Source organism: Aptenodytes patagonicus, chromosome 2, assembly GCF_965638725.1.
Source record: "Aptenodytes patagonicus chromosome 2, bAptPat1.pri.cur, whole genome shotgun sequence".
NCBI classification, from domain to species: Eukaryota; Metazoa; Chordata; class Aves; order Sphenisciformes; family Spheniscidae; genus Aptenodytes; species Aptenodytes patagonicus.
In genome coordinates this window covers 137,765,750-137,781,863 of record NC_134950.1, presented here as the reverse complement: position 1 = coordinate 137,781,863, position 16,114 = coordinate 137,765,750, and the positions used below count along the sequence as shown (strand labels likewise).

At 37.6% G+C, this 16,114-nt stretch overlaps 1 protein-coding gene across 12 annotated transcripts in view; it reads left to right on the top strand.

Moving 5' to 3' along the window:
• Positions 1–16,114, top strand: part of HDAC9 (histone deacetylase 9) — a 499,339-nt gene that overhangs the window by 451,603 nt on the left and 31,622 nt on the right. The window lies entirely within an intron of this gene.

Below are 16,114 nucleotides of genomic sequence, written 5' to 3'. Positions count from 1 at the left end.
ACCCCTGCTAGCTTGAGATTTGAATGATTATTATAAATATATTAGATAGTATTATTATACAGAAAATATTTTTATAAATAATTTCCTAGTAACTATTTAATTAATTTACTAATATTGTATTATTATATTAGTATTATAACTTGCTTAAATAAAAAAGAGAATTTGAAAGCAGGGCTCTGTAACCTACAAAATCTCTAGCAAGAGTAATTTTTATTGAGGTATTAACAGAGGCATAGCCTACTTAATCTAAATACATTCATCTCTAATTTCATATTTACCTGAGAAGCTTCTCACTGAGCATACTGTGTTCACAACGCCAAAGCATGACCTTGGTAGATGAAAGCAAATTTTACCTGCCTTGATGTAAGTAATCTTTCAGAGCCATAGATACGTCTTAATTAGTCCAGATTTCTCCATGACAGTCAATATAGAGAGGTGTTTAACTCCAAAGAGACCTTCATCCTTTCTGAAAAAAGGTGCAACAGACCTTCCTGGGGAGATTCCTCTCTTCCCACTGAGTAGTAACTGGCCTGAACGAGTAACAGAGACAAGATAGCTAACTTTTCCTTGGTTAAAGGTAGGGGAGAAGAATCCTGATGAATGTTAAAATCAAAGGGTTTTTTTTTCCCATCCAGCAGTATTTGCTTCAAGATGTAGAAAGGTCATGGATTAAATATGAAATTAAATGAAATCATAAACAAGTTTTCTGTTAACACAGACCAAATCGCTAAAATTGATAGTTAAATTCCATAAAAATAAAATAAACTGCAGAACCTTCTATGTTCAGTCAAAATTTTACACAAGTTCTTCATATGGAGAGGTATTGTGGAACTCAGAGGTGTCTTTGCAATAAGCTTACCACTACACTTCACTGGGAAAAACTATTTTGACATAAATCCAGGTGTCGATGTTGGTGATAGGAGATTCTATTGGTTCTGTTATTTTGCACTAACCCATGAATGAGCTGGAATACAAAAAGAACTTTCTCTCAGGTGCAGCTGTCATTATTTCACTGTTATGAGTAAGCAGTATTTTGGAAGGTGCAGAGATGAAGCATATGGATATGAGATGGTGAAGGAAAGGGAAGAGATACAGTGAGTGAGGAGGTCCCCAGTAAAGTTCTGATACGCAGCTGTTAACCTCCCTGCAATGCCTCAGACAAAGTCCAGCTCCCTTGTCAGCCCCTGCTTCTCCAACTCCCTCAGCTATCATAAATGCCCTGCACATATCCTTCTACACATACACACTGGTACTGTACACATCTATATTTGGGCTGACAATTAAGAATTATGGGTTTTTTTAATGTTCTGCTTCAAACATCTGGACACTTTCAGGACTTGGTCTGTCTAGATATTACTTTCAATAGGTTTTGAAGGTAGACTGCAATTAAAACCGGTCTTAACAGCACATGGTGTTGGTACCTTTAGATGACACTAAGTATGCACTAAAATTTTCCAGGGAATGGAAGATGCTAAGGAGGAGAAAAACGGTAAAGCCAGTTGTGGTGGTTTTGTTGTTGTTTCAACAATGTAGTCCTTGAGCTGAAAGGGAGAGAGAATAAGAGGAAAAAGCTGCCACAGAACACATAAATACGGCATTGGCTCGTATTCATTACAACACATTGGACAAAAATGAACAACGGCAACTATCAGCTTTCATGCACTTCCTTGGAAAATACCAGTGTTGTGTAACGTGACCAAAAGGACCACGTATACCACTGCACATGCACAACCCAGAAGGGAAGTCCAGCAAACACTAGAAGAAAAAAGCCGTTTCATGTGGAGGTCCTGTTTACTTGGAATGTTTATTGCTTTCATCCAAAAATATCAGTTTAGCATATCACTGCACATTTTCTACTCTTTCAATTTTCAGAAGAATTCCAATAAACTCATTTTGCTACTGAATGGAAATGATATTAGAAAGCACTGTTCAGAGACTTGGGGGGGATAGGAAGGAGAAAAGAAAGGTCAACACAGAAGAAAAAGCTTAGATGAATAAAGGTATGTCAGAGCAAAGCTTCCCATGAAAGATTATTGAGAATAAAGCTTTTTTTAAAACAAACATAAAAAACAATATATAAATCAAGAGCACAAAAGCCCTGTTTTATGATTTTTTTTGGTGCTGTTTAATTTCTTTATATCTTTTTTTGCCATTGTTAAAAAACAGCCAAAACTTCAAAGGCAAGCTGCACGTGTTCTAAATCAGGACTTCAGTGCTGATGTATGACAGCACAAAAATTAAAACTAAATAAATGTGCTGTCTAAACTCCCATGTTTCTCAAAAAATTGCTTTAAAGGCTTTAAAAAATTAGAATTATTGCTTGATCTTACTTTACCAACCATAATGTTTTCACCAGAGTAAATGACAAAATATTATATTAAAAAGAGAGAAAGAAAAAAGAGTGTTGTCTGAATATATCGAAACACCTGTATTTGGCTGTCTTGCAGTTTTGTCAGACATGCAAGGGGGAAAATGAAACTTTGCAGTGATTTGTCTGATAGTGAATATGAACTGCATAAATTCTCAGCTTATCCACTGTTTTCTGGAAGGCTCCTTGACAGTCAGGGTAAATCGATGAAAACAAGGCAGTATGTCTATGAAGGAAAGAATAACATTCCTGGTTTATCACATAAAGATGGTTGAAGAATGGACAGATTCTCATGAAAAATTGTTTGTGCAAGTTTTCTACTATTTTCTTTTCAAAATATGAACTTTGTAACAGGTCAAGTTATTATTCCCTTTTATTTTACTGTCTTTGGACACGATCTTGCTGTTTTCTCTCCTTAAGTGAAATGGCATGTCTGATTCCAAAGGTGTCTGGCCAGAGTACGCCAGTTAAATCTGCTTGCAAAAAAAAATGCGGGACTGGGGCCTTTGTGGCGTCCCTTTTCCTCTGGCATTTACTTTTACAATGGCCATTTGCTGTTCTTCTACTAAGTCGTCTTGATTTGTATTGACTCACTTGTTTTATCAGGTTGCAAAAGAGGCAAGTGGCCCAGGCAAATAGGAATGCAAAAGCTGTTCTTTTTAGTAAACATTGCTTTGACTTTTAAAACTCATTCATCCCATCCCTGCTCATACCCTTTTTCATTTCCTATTAAGAAATAGTCACAGGCTCTAATTTATGTTCTCATTGAAGTCTGAGGAGTGGTATTTCTTTGCAAAGATTCCTGGATATTTGTGTGCTCAAGAGAACTGGTTATTTACTAGTTATCACTTTATCTTAATTAATCCCTATTCTGTTGTATATAAAGTTTCAATTACACATTAAGAGAGCAGATACCATAGGATGTCATTTTATGAGCACTAGTAAGAAATGGATAATTAAGGTTAGGAAGTCAAAGTAAGCAGTGTGTGGGAAGCCTCTAAGCTGAACATAACATTTGGCAAATGCTAACACGTATCTTCACAAACAACTTTATGAACATAACATTTGGAAAATACTAACATATGTTTACAAACAGTATTATGAACATGAAGCAGGGCTACACTGTCTGAATTATTTATTTGTAATTAATACTTCAATCAGTTCTAATAATGTATAAAAGGTTGGCCATACTTACATATAATATAAGGACAGGGATAACCTCCTAGTGAGTTTGAGATATTCTGTGCTGCCCCAACTTTAACCACCCAACCTTGGTGTCTGAATTGAAAGCCCAGATCCCTTAGATGGCCAGTGGAGCCTCCAGAGGCTGACTCAGAGTACCAGAGCTCTCCAGAAGTGGCTAACCAAAAAAGCATGTAAGCCTAAGAGAGATTTGAAGAATCTCTCGGGGTTAATTGCAGATTTTTGGATATTTACTAAGTGCTAAAGTTGCCTCTCCCACATATGGGCTTCAGAGTTTGCCAAGATTCGTCTTGGAGCCAGTTACTTTGAGATTTTTAATGTGCACTACTGATATAGATAACACATTTTCATTTTGGTAAATATTCTAATAAAAGCTTTACAATGTTTAATCAAGGAAAGGATTTGTCACTCTTTCCGTATAGATGTCACCTAGAACACATGTATGGAAGTGATATGTGTGCTTTGCATATTGAACTTATTAAAATGTGGCCTGAAATTTTGTTTATAGAAAAAAGAAATATCAAGACATTAAGATGCAGGATAGTCAGGGTGGGAGCAAGTAGAAGTTACATTTATGTTGCTTATGTTTTCTCTTCTGCCTTTTTCTTGGAGAAGTCCTCAGAATTTTTTATTTGTAGCAGTCTTTTGATGACTGACAAGGGAATGCTCTTGGGCTGGCAAAGTGTCATTACCCTTTCCTATTATATTCTCTGTTGTCCAATGAACAGCTAAAACTTGTCATTTCTCTTCTCCTCATTTCATTCTTAATTAAGATATCAGCAGCAAGTGAAAATAAATAAATGAAAAATTTGAATCTGGATCCACTGAAAGTAGTATCAATAGAGACTCTTTCCAGAACAAGTTTTCCATTTTGGCGCAAACTTTCATCCAGCTGTAGAATGAATGAGTTGCTCACTTTAGGCTCAGCTGAAATTGTTTACACGCTCTTTCTTTGAAACAGTAAATCTAGAAATTGCATATAAAAACTGTGCACAAAGGAACATTATTTGGGTTGTAAGGTCAATTGCTCTGAAGTTAGGCCAAGTGAGATTTATGATTGCTTGCACAATGGACCCCTTTTGCATATGCTTTAAGATAGAGTTGTTAATTGAATGAACATCTACTATTCCGGACCTCTGCTTTTCTCAGTATAGAGAGGGCCAGGTTCAGATTGGAACTTTAAACGAGCCATAAATGTTAGCTTCAAAGTTTCTGCCTAATCTAAATAATAGAGGAAATAAATGTCCCTGTACCTTTTTTCTATATATCATTTTTTCTGTTATCCTCTTTTCTATAATGAAAAGTAAGCTTAAGCACCATGAGCTCTGTTGTTAAAAGTGGTTGATACAAAAGTGGCACTGTGGAGCTCTAGATTTCTTGTTTCTTGAATCTTAATTTCAGATTAAATAAAAATGCTTTTATTTTTCTAATTGTCCAATTTGTAACATCTACCAGCAGGTCATTTACGTGTTGCAACTGGCCATGAAAAGCCACAGTCAGAAATTCAGACAGAGCTCTGATCCAAATATTAAATTGCGTGCACTATATAGTAATCCCATAGAACAGATAATAGTCATGTTGAAACAAATTTCTCTTGAGCATTTCCAGACACAGTGAGGATGCAGGAAGACCCAGTACAGCATGTACAAGAGGTAAAAACATCCTAGTCTGAAGGGGTCACAAGGACTGTTCCTGCCTGTTTCTTGGGCAACTGAAACAGCATAGGATGAAAAAAAGTGGTTTTTTACATCCACCTCTGCCTGCCACCACACATCTGCTCACTCACACCTGTATCAGCCCTGCCAGCTGCACATGTTGGCTTTCACACCTCTTGAATAGGCAACATCCAGGTCTTACTCTGATTTATTTAGATTTTAGCACTAAAGAAATGTGTTTTATTAATAGCTACCACCACCAAAGGTCATCTTCAGTTTGGAAATGAGTTTTTTCTTTACCTACCTGCAAGCACTTGTCTTCAGACATGTTTTCTACTCAGATCTGAGCACTAAGTCCTTGCAAGTGTTATAATACATACGTAGATGTACTGTTTGAGTTCACAATGGGTATGAGGAAAAGAAAATTAAAGATTTCTGTTTGTGATCTTTGTTAAAAAGCCTTCCAGGCCATCTTTGAGATGTTCCAGGTTGGGCGAGGTACATGCCAGGGCTTATCAGCTTGGGATGGAGTCACACATCACCTGGGAAGGAAACAGAAGCCACCCTTTCCACTGCCACTAGGGATTTGTATATATGGAAAGGTAGTTTGAGTTTATTTGTGATGACACACTGGAATAAGGCATAGTCTGGTAAGATATACAAGTAGCTTAAAGTTCAGAAGAAGCAACCACTATTGACTCCTTGAGTCCAGATGAGTTCAGGAAACTTGTGCATGCACTGTAAAATCTCGGTTCTGGTTGATAAAATGTGGATCTCCAAATATGCGTTTGAACTTTAATGTGGATTTCATTCACAATTTCTAAACTTATTTTACTATGGTTAAAAGAAGAGAAATGTTTGCACTTACTTGGTCAAATTTTGCTCACAGTTCCAGAGGTATAAATCTATTGCAGCCATGGGGTTACTTCTCTGTGACAGTATGGTAGTATGTCTGAATAAATGGCAAGTGATGTGATTGCTCCCAGGGAGACTGGCTTATTGCCAAGTACATGCTTATTTAAATACCTTATTTGCTTTGAGTGTTATCACTAACATTTTTGCCTACACATACATACCTGTCACCTGAAACACACTGTATTTTCAATTCAGTGCCAGCTGCCTATGTTTAGACCTTGTTTGACTTAGTAACCGTTCACTGAGAAATTCAGAGTTCACTGCAGGCAGAACCTGAATCATTTTCATGTCAATATAGCTGTGGGACTGCCTCACCTTTCTCTGTATATAAAGGATACAAAAGTATATCCCTGGAGAAGAATTCAGAAATGCTCTGCATCCCTTTGCAGAAATAAGGTCATAAGTCTTCTCTGCTCTCTTTACTTTCTGACCATTCCTGATGGTTGTAAGAAAATCTAATTCCTTGACAATGTTTAGTTTTTCATATTCACATTCATTTTTGTCCATGCTCATCCACTCAGTCATCCAGTAATTTTGCTTCTGTGCCTTTATTGTCTTTAGTCACAAATGTATTTATTTGTCATCTTATTTAATAAGTCCTTTTTATTAACCGAAAATACACTTTTATCCTTTTCCCAGTTCTCTCATGTCTCATATTTTTGTTTTTTTCCATCTTTCTCTCTCATCTGTAATTAATATCAATTAATTAATTATTTCCCTCTAACATAGTGTCCAGCTGTAAAATTCAGGTAAAAACAGTGGGAAGATGCTAGAATTTTGGTCCATGGCCATTTCTTTTATAAAGTGAAACCAGCACTTTGGCCAAAACTGAGAATGACTAGAAAGTGCATCCTTCTCTGCTGGGGTGACCACCGTATCATCTGATGAGTGGAGCTGTTCTGAATTTGATATTTTTCCTTGTTGAGCTTCTCTATTTATCTGTAGTGAGACAGCCAAACACCTTTGTTGTCAAGGGTTTCTAAGTGGCTTTGCTATGAAGTTTGGATAATTTTTGCCCAAGCTTTCAGCTGCTGTGGTTCTTCAGGTTTGTCAGAAGGAAGAATAAATGCAATCCTGATGTTGCAGTTCGGTATATGTTGTTTGCTAAGTTTCTGGAGCCGCTAGGGAGCTTTGAGCTCTGACAGCAGGTTATTTTACTTCTAGTTGTTAAAACTCTAGAGGGAGAAACAGTAGCTATTCTGGTAGTAGATTTTCAGTTTCTCCATTTAGAAAAGCCAATATACTGTTTTCCCTTGAAGAAGAAATTACTGATGTTGCTCAAGAAACAGTATCTTAACACTGAATGAATGATTTTTGCCCTGTTATGAACTTCCCACTTTTAAGGAGAATGACTAAGATGACTGTGGTAATGCAGCTGCAACAACATCTGGAGTCCTCAAATTACCTTGACACTAGTTAGCTGGATTTAGGTCTGAGTGTAGCACAGAAATGTCATTGTTTGTCTTGATGTTTCTATTGTCCAATGAAGACCAATTATTTTAGGTCTGCCAACTTCCCTTAATACTGCTGTTGTGCTATGGTAACAGGAGAGATAGTGGTCATTTGCTTACCTAGGATCTTGCAGAATCAGGCCATTCCTGAGTGACTCTGTGCCTCACTCTGAGAAAATCCAGAAAGTAATACTCCATGACTGCTCAGCCACCTGAAGGCGTTTTTCACCCAGCCTTGTTACGATGCACCTGCATGCTTATTTCATTATTTTAAGTTTCTCTAAGAAAACGTAGAAAACTACTGGGTGAAGAATTCCATGAGAGTTTCTGGAGCACTAGTTCTCAAGCGGTAATTAGTGGGTCGCCGCTTGGCTGCAGAAGCTCACAGAAGGGCTTTTTCTGAGAACTGTATGTCAGAAGACTGGAAAGACAGGGATGAGATATTCGATATTCTAAGAAAATGTTTTATTCTCATATGTGTTTCTGGGGGGAAGAATTTCTGGGGAAACAAACAGGCCACTCCTATTCCAATCAACTTGTTCCAGATCACAAGTTGTATTGTACATGAAGCCCTCTCATTCACCCAGCAGCTGAATCTGGCCTTAATGTCTACAAAATGAAAAAGAAAAGGAACATCTTTACTCTCATTCTTTAAAAATTTTACATATCTGTGATGACGATGGGTCATATATTTCATTCTGGGGAACAGCCAATAAAAATATCTTCTACCTATTCCCACCTCCTGTGCATCAGAACAAAGTGGTGTCAGTCCCGCCTTCACCTGAGGCCCATGCAATTCCCCGCCACCTTTTCTTGTGCCCCCAGCGGGTTAAGGCTCTTGCAAATTCTGCTGTGTAATAACATGAGTTACATGGTTCTGACATGACTTCTCCATTCGGGAAGAAAGCTGGATAGAGCCACCTGTGTTATTCAAATGGTAACTACAGTTTCTTTTACTCTGTGGGGTTTTACCCACCATTTCAAAGCATCTGTGTGTCCTTTTAATAGTATGAAAAGGGACAAAGGGGCTGTTGTATGGGTTGAAATCACATCCTTAATTCTTACACGTTTTTGTAATAGAACAGCATAATAGAAAGTTGCTCAATGTATTTTACTAGGAAATTGCAATTAATCAGAAGACTGTAAGGAGTCAGACCTCAAACCTCGTTTCAATACCATTTCCTTTAGTGAGTTTTACACGTTACCTTTTCAATAAGTGGTGACAGGCAGTGCATTTCTGGGTGATTATAGCATATGTCAGGTGGGGTTAACAGGCACAAGGCCAGAGGGAGAGTGAGTAACTACTTGAGATGTACAGTAATCCCTTAGAAATGCACTGCCTTATTCCCTCCTGATATTATAAAATGATGTTTATTAAACAACGTGATCCAAATCCTGAGGGGCACTAGACCTCTGATACTAATACTAGTTCACCAGGAGACTTGATGCCAAATTGGTCAGGAAATAGAGTATTTACCTCAAGTCTATCCACCTACAAGAACCCATCCCTGATATGCTTATTATATCTATGTCCCTAATCTTGGAATGATGAATGATCCACATCTGGAGGCCAGGTCTTTAGATAATGGTATACGCTGATTAACACTGACTAAGGAACTAGCCCTTAATTTAATGCGATATGTTGATGTGGCAGGGTCAATAAATGACTGCAAATAAAGTGAGAGCCTTAATTTGTAGGCTCTGAGAAACTGTATATGTTGGAAAGATCATTTAGTCCATGCTGCTTTTCTTGGCAGATTTTTGTAGACCATCCTCAGAAAATGGCAGTCAGTTCTCAGCTTCTGAGTGATGGGCTTTAAATCAGATCCTTTGTGTTAGTCTCTTGGGTCAATTCAAAATTAACTGACTTGGCTTTTCATCAGTTAAAAAAAGAAATAAGACTAGATCTTCCCATCAGATTGTTTTCAGTCATAACTCAGTGCCCACATTTCAGCTATACTCATTTATAACAGCAGAAACTTTGCCCCACATGTTTTAAAAATGTGTCAAGTTGATTTTATAGGCAGTAGCATTATAATAAACTTCTCCAAACTTAATCAAGCTTACTGATTTATTTGGATAGTCAATAGTAGTATCTGATTTTCATTCCAGCATGGATTAGAAACAAATTCCTCATACTTTGAATTATTTTTTTTATCAGATGTCTTGTTTTCTAGCCAACCCCTTACTGAGTCTGGACTCAGATTTGAAGATATAATCATCTGTAATTTGTAACATCAGATGCATATATTGTATATCAGTTTAAATCAGGCAGCTTGATCAGATTTGGAAGAAGTTATCATGATAACAGTACTACCACTTGCACTATCAGCTTGGCAGATTTCACAATATGTGGGACAGATTTTCAGTAGATAATTATCGGTTTGATTAGACTATCCCCATAGAATGCCTTTGGAGGGATTTTTAATCTCCAGGGGGAAAAAAAAAAAAAGAAAGAAAAAAAAAAAGAAAGGAAAAAAAAAAAAGCAAGCCCCCCAAAAGCCATGGAGAATCCCCTCACCACCCAGATGATTTTCAGAGAGACCTGAATCCAAGTTTCTGAAATGCCACCTTGCTGTTTGCAGTTCTACATTTCCTGTCTTGGCCTCTGCTTCCTGATGCCGAACAGCTACATGTTTCTGAAAAAAACATTGAAGAACTCTGTGGGACGGATAATCTTGCTTCCTGGCCAACTTTACTTAGTAGAGGATTTACTAAATAGGAAGCAAAATAATAAAAAGGGGGAGAATGGCAGGACAGTGGGGAAGTTTTTACTTGGGCCAGGTGTGACATGGGGTAGAGATGAAGAGAATGTGAGGAAATCGAGAAGAAAGGAAGGCATGGAGCAAATAGCTAGTAAGAACAGGGCTAAAAACATCCAGCCAGTTTTGGGAAAAGGTTCCCGCTTTGACTCTGGCAGCTGAAATCTGTGGTTGAATATTTTCCCTCTGAATCCACATGACAGCATTATAACAGCCCTAAAAACATCATCATTATTTTGAACATCGTTATGACCTTTCCTGGAGGATGCAAAATCCCTATTGCTTGACAATACAGGGTACAAAAGAAATCCCTTCCTTTTTTTTTAGTATGAATTAGTTGGGAGAAGAGTTTGGGGGAGTCATCTTCCTCCGTGTGTTTTCTCTGAGGAACATTTTGTCAGGTGGTCAGTGCTGCCATTGTGTGGTGGAGGTGTACAAGTTCCTCCTTCCCAGAGGACTAAGCAAATGCAATGGACTATATGACCCGCTTGGATACATACATATCTCAAGGGAGTTGATGATGCTCAGACCATCCTACTGAGCATTGTCAAGGTGGCTTTTTCCTGTAGTGAGACAGGTTTGCATTATTTGGCTTTTGAAGAGGTATCCTATGTATCCTTGAGTATGTACTTAATAGAGATTTAATAAGTTATATTCAGTGTAGCAGCTAAAGAGCAGCTAATTATGAAAAACATATTACTGTAGAACTAACAGGCATGCAATAAAAACATCTATTACATAAATTGTTAATCCATAAAAAATGTGTTTCTGAGACCATTGGTATTTATTTAACGTACAATTACTGTCTAATTTAATCTAAATTAAATGCCTGGTTGAGACATGTAATTTGAAGTGTTACTGAGCTTCCTTCTCCAGTATTAAAAGCAAGAAATCAGCAGCTAATGCCTGGAGGCCAGATCTCCACCATTTAAATTCAGGTACCTCAACACCAACTTTCATAATTTCAGCCATTTGGAAAATGTTTTTCATAAGAATGTATTTGGCATTAAAATCTCCCTTTCCCCCTCACTCAGGGCCACATCCTGCCAACTGAGTCAAACCTCTGACTTAATCCAAATGAAGTTTTGATTGAATAAAAGGTCCTGAATTAAGACCTGAGAAGAAAATGTGCTTTCTTATCATAGAACACAAGCTTTGCAAAATGTTCTAGCTCCTGCCAGTGCTGGAAGGGTAAATTATCATTTGACTCCTGTATGGACATATTTATTTAGGACACATAGCCTGATGACTCAGGAAGTTATGTAAAAACTGACCCAGTTAATTTTAGATGCTATTGTTGGAAGAATATCAATGAAAATTAATCAAATAGTCACGAAAGAACCACAGGGAAGGAGCGCAGAACACTGGTGGGTAGACTTCTGGCAGCGATCATTGCAACAGTTTTAATGAGAGGAAAACACATTCTCAAGTAAATTAGAGCGTAATGACATGATTAAATGGTAAATAATAGTTAAATACATGCTTGGAGGTCCAGGACAGAGACTGTGGAGTTTTTGTGTTTTGCGTGTATTCCTCTCCAGGCTGCTCCGAGTAGCCAGAAGAGCTCACCAGAACTCTGCCTGTAATTTAGGGTCGGACTGTAGCTTTTAAGACGCTGAAGCCGAAAGAGCTGTCGGGGCCCCGCTGCTGAGGCTGAGAGCACTGAGGCTTTCTCCATAATTCCAAAGCTTTGCCAACCTTTCGGTTGTTGATGTGTCCTTGTTCCTCCACCAGCCACCTCCCCTGAGCAAGGGCCGGCACCGTGGCTCTGCTCTCCTCAGCCTGCTGTCACCCAAAAAGTGACTGTGCAGGAGATATCTGCTCTCCTTATGCACAATCAGGGAGAGTGAAGGGGGCTGTCTTCTGCTGAGGCAGGTTTAGTCCCCACTAACTGGGTGTTTGCACATTTGCTGGCGAGCAAATTGAAGTTGCATATATGATTGTTTATGCAAAAAAGGAGTGCTGTGATGCTGGCTGGGAGTGTACCCTGTCCATATGGTTCCTTTCCCTGTCTGCTAAGGAAAGGATGTGAAAAGAATAACATTCACAAGTTGTCTTCATTCTCAAATGTTTCTTTCTCAAAATGGGAAGCTGTACATACAAACTCTGACTTGTTAGCTTTACTTCATCTGGCCGTAATACACAACGCAGTTGTGTGATGAGTCCATTGGAGGGGAACTGGCCTGGTTCAGAAGTCTTTTACCTGCTCTCTGTTTGCCAATTTCCATTTCAGGTTTTCAGGGTAAGGATACCTCAAAAACAAACATAGAAAACTGAAATAACTCCAGGTTCTTTTTTTATAGGGTTTAACATTTTCTTGGTTTTCAGTAAGTCCAGGTAGAGTATAGTTGCTCCAGCAATTTTGGTCAAATGAGGCAGAAGCTTCACCTATGTCATTCCTTGCTGTTTGGCAGAACTAGAAGGAGCACATGGTGAGCTTGTCTGTTACAAAAGAAAAAAACCAAAACAAAACAGGGCTTTTAGTGGTATACTGGGAGATCAGTCCACTAAAAGCTGAATTACTTGCTTAGATGGTAATTCAAGTGATCAGCACACTGTGTCCTTCAATAACAGCCTGGCAGCTTGATCATTAGTATAATACTGTATTAGTTTTCTCTCTTTCTGCCTTCCCACAATAGAATATTTTCTTACATAAGGCTGAATATTGTATATAGCCCTGAAGGAGGGGAAAGGGTATAATTAAAGAGTACATGTTATGTCTTTGTTTTAAAAGTTTTTTACTTCGTACTTTAAATATAAGATATATTATAATATATCTCATGTCATTTTAAAATACTTTAAAATATTTTTACTTCAAAGGTTGGCAGATAACAGCTCATATACTGCGTATTTCTCTAATACGTAACATGGTTTATAATGGTTTCCATTTAAATCTAGTCTTTCTTGCTTAGATATACAATCGTGCACCCACAGGTTTTTTTGTCAGGAAAATGTAAACCAATTGGTGAGTAGGATTTTCAGAGCTACTTAGTAGTGTTTTAATGTTGTTTCTTGTGTAAATCGAAGGTTTATCATTGTCTTTAGTAGGATCATAGCAAACAAATATTAAGTGCTTTTGCAAATTCTACCCTGGATGTCTAAATATTGGATCTGTGAAGGAAATAGGTACTTCTAATATTTAAATTACAGAAATTATGAGAATAATAGTTGGCACAAAACCATGCTCACAACATCATGGCACACTGCATGAGCCTAATTTTAAAAAATTCTGCTACTTCTCTGAAGTACAAATACACTGAGCACATCAAGAAGATTTAAGAAATACCCTGTATGTATAATCTTTTCTCATTTATTGACTGAAATTATTGGATTTTTAAATACTACTTTTTTATTATTAATATGTGACATTTTTACTCACGTTTGTGAACACAAATAATTGTGGATACTGTCAGGGACATTTCAAGCCCTGATTAATAAATACCTGTCATTGAGTCAGGCACTCAGACTCTAAATGACCCGAAGGCACCTGCAGCCTCAAAGAAGCAATGCCTATTTAAGGTTGGACTGAAAATCAAGCACTGATGTTTTAACATGGCTTTCATTTTATAACTGAACTTTTTCTGTTTTTATAAAATGCCACTAATCTATAGCTGTTATGCACCACTGTGAAAGCATACAGTTTTAGAATATGGCATATCCAAACCGAAAGCATCTTTTAAAGCCAGCATCACAGCTGGCACCTTTGTCAGCAAGCACAATAGGAGGGCCAAGAACTGCTGCTGCTTTCTAGAAATTCATGTGAGTCTGAAGACCCAGGATTCAAAATGCTCCTCTGACTCCTTTCTCACCTTAGAGTTGGTCAGTGGGGCATCAAATATGTGCTTGATCTCCTTATATCAGGGGAGATGACTGATTCTTTTCATGGTGCTTGTTACTATTTTCTTCTTGTTTTTCTTAATTATTTGGCATGAACTACAGCCCATCTTAAAACCATTACTTGACTGGGATTCCTTTCTTTCCATTTTGTTACTTCTGCACTCCAGGGGATTTCCTTGAGGAAGCTAATATCTTTCCTAGGTTGCTGCAGTGACACAGGATCCAAGTTTCTTTGTTAAGAATTTCCATAACTCGTTCAGTCACAAGCAATGTTGGTACTGTTGGCTAAAGTTATTTCCTCCCTTTCTAGCAAGTTACCTTTACTTTCTCGGGGTAGATACAGTGAATAAAAGCCCCCATCACGTTGATTTGATTTGGCAACACTTTATCTTGTTACCATGATCTCTGTTGGGAAGGATGCTTTCTGTATGGCTCATTGCATGGATCCTGACTCAGCCGGGGATGATTACTATAACATTGATACTAGGAAAATCATTAGGAAACCAAGCAGACAAACTAACATTGTAACAACGTCTATGAGTTATATTATGTATAGTTGCCTAAAAGAAGAAAAAGGCATTGAGAGAGTCTTTACATTTATTGCCACACATAACTCAGAAAGTTACGATGTGGCAGTAGCAACATTTGCGGTCATACAAAATTTTCAAAATGTGCAGGGGAAACGTGGTAGAGCTTTCCCTTCTCCACAGAAGCTGTATAACGTGAAGGATAATGGTGTCTTAAAAGGGCTGTTGGATTTCTCACAGACCCAAAGGGTGAGCTGTAGATGTGGGGAGTCTACGCCTGTTCATTCTTCTTCATTTCCTTTAAATGCTGTATGCACGACTCACTTTACGCTGCTGGCACTCTCTTCTTATGAATCCGAAGATCACATGTGTAACGTGCAGACAGAAATAAATCCTGTAGGTAAAAGAAAGTAGAAATTGGCTAAAGATCAAAGGTTATCCTCATTCCACTCCTTCCTTCGCTTTTATTATCCTGTCTAAATTTGGTCTTTTGTAGAGAGGATTGGGTGGGGTTTTTTTAATGAGGAAAGGTTGAGCTTAAATGAGAGTTTAAGATTTTATTTGTTTTTCAACCCTGTATGTAATTTGAACCACAGTGTAGTTACTTTGCTAGAATCAAACCTGCAGTTCTTAGAGGGTATAGAAGATTGTGGAGTGGCTTAAGGAAACAATATTTCACCTCAAGTGTTCTGTGATCATCTATAGATTAAGTGGCAAACAGATCTTTTTTCTTTTTTCTTTTTTTTTTTTTTTTGTCTGAACAGCTAAACCAAATCTGGTATCGTTAAAGTCCCTATTCTAAAAACAATTGGGCAAGTGCTTAACAAAGTCCTAAGATGTAAATGGAACTAATTGTGTGATCATTTGTTTGCCAGATCAAGCCTTAAGTCTGTGTCTTGGAAAATTCCTCTAGAAAATATGCTTGTAATTTTTGTAGTTTTTAATTTTTTATTACATTCTTCACTGGAACGTAATAAAAAGATGTTGATTTTCCTGTCTTCATAGAGCCCCAGGCTTTAGGAGGTACCTTCTAAATGCTTTATTTAAAGCTATGAAATGCACTGGAATAAGTAGTGATCATCAGTAGAGCAACTAGAACAGACCAAGTAGAAAAGTTAAAAACAAGATATGGAGCGTCTTTAACTTCAATAGTTTCAAAGCTTTATTCATCATTACTCACTTAAAGGAGGTTAATCAAAAATGATAGCTGTCCCAGGAAACTACCACAAAACTTCTCTCCAAAATCTTGCCTCCAAATTAACATTTTTTCTTGCAATTTTTTCTTGTCATTAAAACTGAAATAAATTAATTTTACTTGAATCACAGGTGAAAACTTTGTGGTAGTGTTTATGTAGTTATAGATGACCACATAAAATGAAGTACCATCATTTTTGGC